Genomic DNA, 11,208 nt, shown 5'->3' on the forward strand with positions numbered 1-11,208 from the left:
AGGGGAGAGAAATAAGGGGAGGGGAGAGAGGAGAAACAGGGAGAGAGGAGAGAGGAGACACCAGGGGAGAGGAGAGAGGAGAAACAAGGGGAGAGGAGAGAAATAAGGGGAGGGGAGAGAGGAGAAACAGGGAGAGAGGAGAGAGGAGAAACAGGGAGAGAGGAGAGAGGAGAAACCAGGGGAGAGGAGAGAGGAGAAACAAGGGGAGAGGAGAGAGGAGAAACAGGGGAAGAGGAGAGAGGAGAAACAGGGGAAGAGGAGAGAGGAGAAACAAGGGGAGAGAAGAGAGGAGAAACAAGGGGAGAGAAGAGAGGAGAAACAGGGGGAGAGGAGAGAGGAGAAACAAGGGGAGAAGAGAGAGGAGAAACAAGGGGAGAGGAGAGAAACAAGGAGAGAGGAGAAACAAGGGAAGAGGAGAGAGGGTAAACAGGGGAAGAGGAGAGAGGAGAAACAGGGGAAGAGGAGAGAGGAGAAACAGGGGGAGAGGAGAGAGGAGAAACAGGGGGAGAGGAGAGAGGAGAAACAAGGGGAGGGGAGAGAGGAGAAACAGGGGAAGAGGAGAGAGGAGAAACAGGGAGAGGAGAGAAACAAGGAGAGAGGAGAAACAAGGGGAAGAGAAGAGAGGAGAAACAAGGGGAGAGGAGAAACAAGGGGAGAGGAGAAACAAGGGGAGAGGAGAAACAAGGGGAGAGGAGAGACGAGAAACAAGGGGAGTCTTGTATTCAAGATCCTTAATGGCCTGGCTCCCCCTCCACTCAATATTTTTGTTAAACAGAAAACCCAGACATATGGCAGCAGATCCACAAGGTCTGCCATGAGAGGTGACTGTATAGTTCCCCTAAGGAAAAGCACCTTTAGTAAATCTGCATTCTCTGTGAGAGCTTCCCATGTCTGGAATACACTGCCATCAGACACACATAACTGCACCACATATCACACTTTCACAAAATGCTTGAAGACCTGGTTAAAGGTCAATCAGATTTGTGAACATGGTCCCTAGCTGTGTGTTGCCGCTTTCCATGTTGTCTGTTGTCTGTAGCTTGTGAGGTGTGGAAAGACTTAGTTGCTTTTATGAATTTTGTTTTGCTGCTTTTTGTTCTATGTTGCTCTGTCTGTATGCTATGTCATGCTTGTCCTATGTTGCTATGTCTTGCTTGTTCTATGGTGCTATTGTCTATATTGTAATTGTTTTTAATAACCTGCCCAGGGACTGCGGTTGAAAATTAGCCAGCTGGCTAAAACCGGCACTTTTACTGAAACGTTGATTAATGTGCACTGTCCCTGTAAAAATAAAATAAACTAAACTAAACTCTATACCCTCTGTTGCGCCTTATGGTCAGATGCCGAGCAGTTGCCATACCAGGCTGTGATGTAACCGGTCAGGATGCTCTCGATGGTGCAGCTGAATAACTTTTTGAGGATCTGGGGACACAACCCAAATCTTCAGTCTCCTGAAGGGAAAAGGTTTTGTCGTGCCCTCTTCATGACTGTCTTTGTGTGTTTGGACCATAATAGATGGTTGGTGATGTGGACACCAAGGATCTTTAAACTCTCGACCCGCTCCACTACAGCCCCGTTGATTTTAATGGGGGCCTGTTCGGTCTGCCTTTTCCTGTAGTTTGCTCCTTTGTCTTGCTCACAATGATGGAGAGGTTGTTGTCCTGTCACCACACTGCCAGATCTCTGACCTCCTCCCTATAGGCTGTCTCATCATTGTCAGTGATCAGGCCTACCGCTGTTGTGTCGTCAGCAAACTTAATGATGTTGTTCAAGTTGTGTTTGGCCATACAGTCATTGGTGAACAGTGTTGAGGATCAGTGTGGCAGACGTGTTGTTGCCTACCCTTACCACTTTGGGGCAGCCCATCAGGAAGTCCAGGATTCAGTTGCATAGGGAGGTGTTTAGTCCCAGGGTCCTTAGCTTAGTGGTGAGATTTGAGGGCACTATGGTGTTGAACGCTGAGCTGTAGTCAATGAACAGCATTCTCACATAGGTGTCCCTTTTGTCCAGCTGGGAATGGGCAGTGTGGAGTGTGATTGGGGTGGTATGCGAATTGGAGTGGATCTAGGGTTTCCGGGAGGATTCTGTTGATGTGAGCTAGGACCAGCCTTTCAAAGCACTTCATGGCTACCGACGTGAGTGCTACGGTGAGGTAATCATTTAGGCAGGTTATCTTCACTTCCTTGGGCACAGGGACTATGGTGGTCTGCTTGAAACATGTAGGTATTACAGACTCAGTCAGGAGGAGTTTGAAAACGTCAGTGAAGACACTTGCTAGTTGGTCAGCGAATGCTTTCAGTACACGTCCTGGTAATCCATCTGGTCGGCGGCTTTGTGAATGTTGACCTGTTTAAAGATCTTGCTCACATTGACTACCGAGAGCGTTATCGCACAATCCTCCAGAACAGCTGGTGCTCTCAAGCATGCTTCAGTGTTGCTTGCCGCGAAGCGAGCATAAAAGGCATTTAGCTCGTCTGGTAGGCTCGCGTCACTGGGCAGCTCTAAGTTTCCCTTTGTAGTCCTTCATAGTTTTCAAGCCCTGACAAATTCGATGAGCATCAACGCCAGTGTAGTAGGATTCAATCTTAATCCTGTATCAACGCTTTGCTTGTTTGATTGTTCGTTTTAGGGCATAGGAGCTACCGCTCCTTGAAAGCGGCAGCTCTAGCCTTCAGGTCGATGCAGATGTTGCCTGTAATCCATGGCTTCTGGTTGGGATATGTACGTACAGTGACTGTGAGGACGACGTTGTCGATGCTCTTATTGATGAAGCTGAGTTGTTGGGAGGTGGTGTACTCCTCAATGCCATTGGATTAATCCCGGGAACATATTCCAGTCTGTGCTAGCATAACAGACCTTTAGTTTAGCATCTGCTTCATCTGACCATTTCCTTAGTGAGCTCAGTCTTTTCTTCACGCAAATGACGGGGATTTGGGCCTGTTCCCTGGAGAGCAGTATATCTTTCTTGTTGGACTCATTAAAGGACTTGTTAAAGGAAAACGCTTCTACCAGTTTGTGGTGAGTAATCCCAGTTCTGATGTCCAGAAGTGTTTTTAGGTCATAAGAGATGGTTGTATTAACATTATGTACAAAATAAGTTTAAAAAATAAGTAAAAAACAACACAAAAAAACGAACGAAAGCCATTCTCTTCGGCGCCATCTCAAATGGATAAATGACTATACTAAATGACTATAGTAAATGACCATACTAAATGACTATACTAAATGACTATAGTAAATGACTATACTAAATGACTATAGTAAATGACCATACTAAATGACTATACTAAATGACTATAGTAAATGACTATACTAAATGACTATACTAAATGACTATAGTAAATGACTATAGTAAATGACTATAGTAAATGACTATAGTAAATGACTATACTAAATGACTATAGTAAATGACTATACTAAATGACTATAGTAAATGACTATAGTAAATGACTATACTAAATGACTATACTAAATGACTATACTAAATGACCATACTAAATGACCGCACTAAATGACCACACTAAATGACCGCACTAAATGATACTAAATGACCATACTAAATGACACTAAATGACCACACTAAATGACCACATTAAATGACTATACTAAATGACTATACTAAATGACTATACTAAATGACCACACTAAATGACTATACTAAATGACTATACTAAATGACTATACTAAATGACCATACTAAATGGCTGAGCTACAGGCAGTTAGATTTGAGTTTGTCATTTTATGTCGAAAATGGAAAAAGAAGGGGCTAATCCTTTTAAAATAGGATCTCAGAATAATACTCAACAAGTACAGATTACACAACTGTTATCAACTCTCTCACGAGTCACAAACACACACACAGTGCATATATACACGTGCACACAGACACAGACATGCACGCATACATAGGAGCACTCTCTCCCCCTCTCACTCTCCAATATCTTTCCTCTCTCTCTCTCTCTCTCTCTCTCTCCCTCTCTCACTCTCCCCTATCTCTCTCTCTCTCTCTCTCTCTCTCACATCTCTCTCTCTCTCTCTCTCTCTCTCTCTCTCTCTCTCTCTCTCTCTCTCTCTCTCTCTCTCTCTCTCTCTCTCTCTCTCTCTCCCTTACTCTCTCACTCCCTCTTCTTTTTTTCCCTTCTCTCTGTCTTTCACTCTCTCTCTCCTTGTTTGTCCTCCTCACCTGTCAACAACATTAACCCTCCAGAGAATCGTTCTTTAATCCCCCCCCCCTCCAGTGTGTTATAGGTGGTTACAGTATTTACTGTAAAGCAGATTACAAGGTAGGAGTTTCTGTTTTGAGAACACCTGACAGTCTCACAGGCATTCACCTCCAAAACTATTGGCACCGTTGATAAAGATGAGCAAGAATAGACTGTATAAAATTTAAAATACAAATACTGAGCCGTATTGTACACAGCGAAAAAAAAGTACAGTTTGATTATTTTGTTAGCCTACAATATAGCTCAGTATTCATATAATATTTTTTTTACAGTCATTTGTACTCAGCTTTATCAAGGGTACCCAAACTTTTTGGAGGTGACGGTACACATGCCCCTGCTAAGCTAAAGTCATAAACACAGAGTAAATGTAGGCCTAGAGCCTAATCCCCGAGAGCAGAGCGCGTGATGACTGACCTTAGTGTTAAAAGATAGAGATGGACAGAGAGAAAGAGAAATAGGGAAAGGAGAGAATAAAATATTGAGAAAGAAAATTTAAGAAATAGAAAGCACGAGAGAAACAGGAAACAGTTTCAGATTGTCAAATAGAAAGCATGAGAGAAACAGGAAGCAGTTTCAGATTGTCAAATAGAAAGGAGGAGAGAAACAGGAAGCAGTTTCAGATTGTCAAATAGAAAGGAGGAGAGAAACAGGAAGCAGATTCAGATTGTCAAATAGAAAGCATGAGAGAAACAGGAAGCAGATTCAGATTGTCAAATAGAAAGGAGGAGAGAAACAGGAAGCAGTTTCAGATTGTCAAATAGAAAGGAGGAGAGAAACAGGAAGCAGATTCAGATTGTCAAATAGAAAGCATGAGAGAAACAGGAAGCAGATTCAGATTGTCAAATAGAAAGGAGGAGAGAAACAGGAAGCAGTTTCAGATTGTCAAATAGAAAGGAGGAGAGAAACAGGAAGCAGTTTCAGATTGTCAAATAGAAGGAATGTTTTGAAAATATAGAGGGGGGAGTGAGAGACATGTTTAATTTGTTTTATTTATTCAGGGGAGCTACAACACTAATAAACCACAACACCAATAGACTACAACACTAATAAACCACAACACCAATAGACTACAACACTAATAAACCACAACAATAAGAAACCACAACACTAATAAACCACAACACTTATAAACCACAACACCAATAAACCACAACACTAATAAACCACAACACTAATACAAAACCACACTAATAAACCACAACACTAATAAACCACAACACTAATAAACCACCACACTAATAAACCACAACACTAATAAACCACAACACTAATAAACCACAACACTAATAAACCACAACACTAATAAACCACAACACTACTAAACCACAACACTAATTAACCACAACACTAATAAACCACAACACTACTAAACCACAACACTAATAAACTACAACACTACTAAACCACCACAACACAAATAAACCAAAACACTACTAAACCACAACACTAATACACCACAACACGAATAAACCACAACAATAATAAACCACGACACTACTAAACCACAACACTAATAAACCACAACACTACTAAACCACAACACTAATAAACAACAACACTATTAAACCACAACACTAATAAACCACAAAACTAATGAACCACAACACTAATAAACCACAACATTACTAAACCACCACACTACTAAACCACAACACTAATAAACCACAGCACTAATTAACCACAACACTAATAAACCACAACACTAATAAACCACAACACTACTAAACCACAACACTACTAAAGCATCACACTAATAAACCACAACACTAATAAACCACAACACTACTAAACCACAACACTAATAAACCACAACACTAATTAACCACAACACTAATAAACCACAACACCACTAAAGCATCACACTAATAAACCACAACACTACTAAACCACAACACTAATAAACCACAACACTAATAAACCACAACACTACTAAACCACAACACTAATAAACCACAACACTAATAAACCACAACACTACTAAACCACAACACTAATAAACCACAACACTAATAAACCACAACACTAATAAACCACAACACTACTAAACCACAACACTAATAAACCACAACACTAATAAACCACAACACTACTAAACCACAACACTAATAAACCACAACACTACTAAACCACAACACTAATAAACCACAACACTACTAAACCACAACACTACTAAACCACAACACTAATAAACCATAACACTACTAAACCATAACACTACTAAACCACAACACTAATAAACCACAACACTACTAAAGCATCACACTAATAAACCACAACACTAATAAACCACAACACTACTAAACCACAACACTAATTAACCACAACACTAATAAACTACAACACTACTAAACCACAACACTAATAAACCATAACACTACTAAACCACAACACTAATAAACCACAACACTACTAAACCACAACACTAGTAAACCACAACACTACTAAACCACAACACTAATAAACCACAACACTACTAAACCACAACACTAATAAACAACAAAAAAGGGAGAAATGAAGTGATCTACGGGAACAGAGGTCCAACCAACCTTCTGATAAAGGAAGCAGTGATATTAAACCTGTCACATTTGACAAAGCACAGCATGCTATGGTACATCGCATCCTAGGGCTGTAGAGTGGTGTCTGCTGCAGTCTGATAAATGGTGTCACCAGATTCTAGAGCTGGCAGGAAGGTTGCCTGTGAAACCTGCCTCTTGCTATTTAGGGAGAGGCGTAATCTATTTTTGTAAAAAGAAGTCTACTTAAAATCTCAGGTTCTGTATGAACCATCCAATGCATAAATGTGTAAACCCATCTGAAATATTTCTATGAGAATTAGAAAACAACTAAATAACTCCCAATTTTAAATCAACAAGGGCTTTCTGCAACGCAAAACAAAATCATATTGCAGCTCTAACATAGCCTGGTCAGTAGTAGGGGAAACAACGTACATAAGAGTGTCATCTACGTACAGATGAATGACAGGTTCTTGCAGATAGACCAATATTATTTATATAAATTAGTAAATAGTGAGGACGGGTATCAAAATTGACCCCTGTGGGACATCTTTAGTGATCCATCAGAAAGCACACATTATTATACAATTATGTACCTAACCACTTCTAAGACTCCTGATTGTACAATTATGTACCTAACCACTTCTAAGACTCCTGATTGTACAATTATGTACCTAACCACTTCTAAGACTCCTGATTGTACAATTATGTACCTAACCACTTCTAAGACTCCTGATTGTACAATTATGTACCTAACCACTTCTAAGACTCCTGATTGTACAATTATGTACCTAACCACTTCTAAGACTCCTGATTGTACAATTATGTACCTAACCACTTCTAAGACTCCTGATTGTACAATTATGTACCTAACCACTTCTAAGACTCCTGATTGTACAATTATGTACCTAACCACTTCTAAGACTCCTGATTAAGGCCCGTTTCAGACAACCTTCGAATGAGTAGGGGATGGTCAACAGTATCAAAGGCCTTGAATAGGTCAGTAAATATGGAAGCACAGTGATTCCTATGATCCAAGCAATTTAAGAAGATTGTAGCAGCTGAAACAATGTTATGTCCTGGTCTAAAACCAGACCGGTTCACAATAAGAATAGAATTTGAAGTTTAAAAAAATATTATTGGCTGAGAGTTTGCAAGGGATTCTAATACTTGCAAGACAAGATAGTTTTGAAATTGGGTGGTAGTTATCTTGGTCAGAAGGGGGGTGGGGTGGGGGGGGGTATTGTTAACTACAAAATGTGGGGTAAAGGTTCTACAATGAGGGGGCCAGAAAGCTGCAGTAGAAAGGGGCTAAGTGAAATTTTTTAACATACATTATTTACAAGGCACTTATTACATCATTGACATAAAATGGTTCACATGAAAAAAATGGTCAATGCCTGGAAGTGCATCATTCCCTGTTATTTGTTAAAATATACTTTTTTAACTTAAAAAATATATATAACCTTTATTTAACTGGGCAAGTCAGTTAAGAACAAATTCTTATTTACAATGACGGCCGTAACCAGGACGACGCTGGGCCTATTGTGCACCGCCCTATGGGGCTTTCAATCACGGCCGGTTGTGATACAGCCTGGAATCGAACCAGTCTGTCTGAATAGACGCCTCTAGCGCTGAGATGCAGTTCCTGGTTACCGCTGCGCCTCTCGTGAGCCCAGAGGTGAATAAAGGAGTCCATCTAATTGAACTTTAGGTCATTTCAGAAACCATTCTTTCAAATAATTGGCCAGCTGAGGAGAAATGGTTAAAAAAACACAACAAATGGACAACGAGGGGGTGGAGGTTTTGTTTCAAAGATTTAACCAAATTCCAGAATTCAGACAAAACAGGTTTCGTAACGGAAATGGAGAATTCTATGAAGCCGAGTATTTTCGAATACGATTTTTTTTTTGTTGTTGTAATTATCCAGCGCGGATTTATCTTTCACCCGAAACAGTGTGAAGCACTGTGTCCTATAAACAGGCGGGGGGTATCGGTTAGGCCTGCTGCAGTGATTGGATTAAAACAAGTTGAACTTCCTCTGCTCTCATTTCCCCAGACAGATACTCACAGTCACTCATCTCAGGCCAAGTCTTCCTTTCTCCAAACATTGTGTATGAATCAGAATCCGTACCTAGTCATTGTTGTTCAATATAGTGATTTCCTGTCTACTTGGCTGAGGCCATATGGTTGTTTTACTCTGTCTTCTTAGCTGAGGCAAAATTGTCAATGAGAATCTAACGCTCTTTCAGAGCAGTCCTGATTTAATCCTAAAGTCCTGTGCAAATATCCAAGAGAAGCGTTTTGAATTTCACGACCCTGTGTTGAGATAGGGACAGAAAAAAAACTATCCGCTTGCCCGTAGCCAATAGTCCGTCTCTCAGGTGTTGGAAGTCCCGCCTCTACTCGGGCCCATTGACACAGCGAGCTCCAGGTTGTGGTCTAGAATGACCGTAAGCTCTCGAGTGATGTCACCCACTCTGGCACCAGGATGACAGAATGTATCTGCACCATCGACCACCACATTCTGTACGATGGAACCCCCCCCCCAAAAAAAGAAAAGTAGGATATAATGGGAAGGGAAGTCGTGAATTTCCAGGTCGCATCCCCCCTAGGAAGGCTGAACTCCGAGAGTTCTACTGCGGCACATCGAGCTTTCCCCAACAAATCATTGAAGGTGCATGGAGCAGTGAGTAGCGCTGTTGCCTAGAAGAAGGGGGTATTGCGGTGTGAGGGGGGGACTAGTGTCTCCATAGGCTCAGTGGTCTGAAGTAGCAAGAAGTCCGGAAGGTGATGCGGTCCCCACTCGCCTGGCATCAGGGTCTCCAGGATCAGAGCGGACTCCTGGGACCAGACACCACCAGCAGAGCTGTTTGTCAGGCGGATCCTCCGAGGCAGGAAAGGACCACCCAGGTTTGCAGTTCCCTTGGGTCCTTTAACCTAACTACCTCGGCCCAGTCTCTGTGGTGAAGTGGTGTTGAACAAGACCCCTGTTCCAAGAAGTGGGACAGATCCACTACGCCCAACTCTCCAACAACCGGCCAGAGAGATGATCAGCGTCAAGGTATGTTAAGCCTTATTGGCGACCTTCTGCTCTCATTCAGCTCATTGGATAGCCATCGGAACGTCCTTCTGCTCTCCTTCAGCTCATTGGATAGCCATCGGAACGTCCTTCTGCTCTCATTCAGCTCATTGGATAGCCATCTGAACGTCCTTCTGCTCTCCTTCAGCTCATTGGATAGCCATCGGAACGTCCTTCTGCTCTCCTTCAGCTCATTGGATAGCCATCTGAACGTCCTTCTGCTCTCCTTCAGCTCATTGGATAGCCATCTGAACATCCTTCTGCTCTCCTTCAGCTCATTGGATAGCCATCGGAATGTCCTTCTGCTCTCCTTCAGCTCATTGGATAACCATCGGAACGTCCTTCTGCTCTCCTTCAGCTCATTGGATAGCCATCTGAACATCCTTCTGCTCTCCTTCAGCTCATTGGATAGCCATCTGAACATCCTTCTGCTCTCCTTCAGCTCACTGGATAGCCATCTGAATGTCCTTCTGCTCTCATTCAGCTCATTGGATAGCCATCGGAACGTCCTTCTGCTCTCCTTCAGCTCATTGGATAGCCATCGGAACGTCCTTCTGCTCTCCTTCAGCTCATTGGATAGCCATCGGAACGTCCTTCTGCTCTCCTTCAGCTCATTGGATAACCATCTGAACGTCCTTCTGCTCTCCTTCAGCTCATTGGATAACCATCTGAACGTCCTTCTGCTCTCCTTCAGCTCATTGGATAACCATCTGAACGTCCTTCTGCTCTCCTTCAGCTCACTGGATAGCCATCTGAACGTCCTTCTGCTCTCATTCAGCTCATTGGATAGCCATCGGAACGTCCTTCTGCTCTCCTTCAGCTCACTGGATAGCCATCTGAATGTCCTTCTGCTCTCATTCAGCTCATTGGATAGCCATCGGAATGTCCTTCTGCTCTCCTTCAGCTCATTGGATAGCCATCGGAACGTCCTTCTGCTCTCCTTCAGCTCATTGGATAGCCATCGGAACGTCCTTCTGCTCTCCTTCAGCTCATTGGATAGCCATCGGAACGTCCTTCTGCTCTCCTTCAGCTCATTGGATAACCATCTGAACGTCCTTCTGCTCTCCTTCAGCTCACTGGATAGCCATCTGAATGTCCTTCTGCTCTCCTTCAGCTCACTGGATAGCCATCTGAACGTCCTTCTGCTCTCCTTCAGCTCATTGGATAGCCATCTGAATGTCCTTCTGCTCTCCTTCAGCTCACTGGATAGCCATCTGAACGTTCTTCTGCAGCCGCCCGACATTATCCATTGTCCGGTCACACCAAAGGCACTTTTTACAGACATACCCCCTGTTCCGTATATGCTCGATCTTCCACGCTGACCCTCTGGTTAGTGAACATTTCACAGAAGTAGCATTGGACAGTCAATGGTTGGCCATTGACATCCATT

At 42.6% G+C, this 11,208-nt stretch overlaps 1 protein-coding gene across 1 annotated transcript in view; it reads right to left on the reverse strand.

Moving 5' to 3' along the window:
* The window catches only part of LOC124012283 (cytosolic 5'-nucleotidase 1A-like), a 55,060-nt gene that overhangs the window by 42,043 nt on the left and 1,809 nt on the right, over positions 1-11,208 (reverse strand). The gene's annotated exons all lie outside the window — the stretch shown is intronic.

Source organism: Oncorhynchus gorbuscha, linkage group LG24 (genome assembly GCF_021184085.1).
Source record: "Oncorhynchus gorbuscha isolate QuinsamMale2020 ecotype Even-year linkage group LG24, OgorEven_v1.0, whole genome shotgun sequence".
Taxonomy (NCBI): Eukaryota; Metazoa; Chordata; class Actinopteri; order Salmoniformes; family Salmonidae; genus Oncorhynchus; species Oncorhynchus gorbuscha.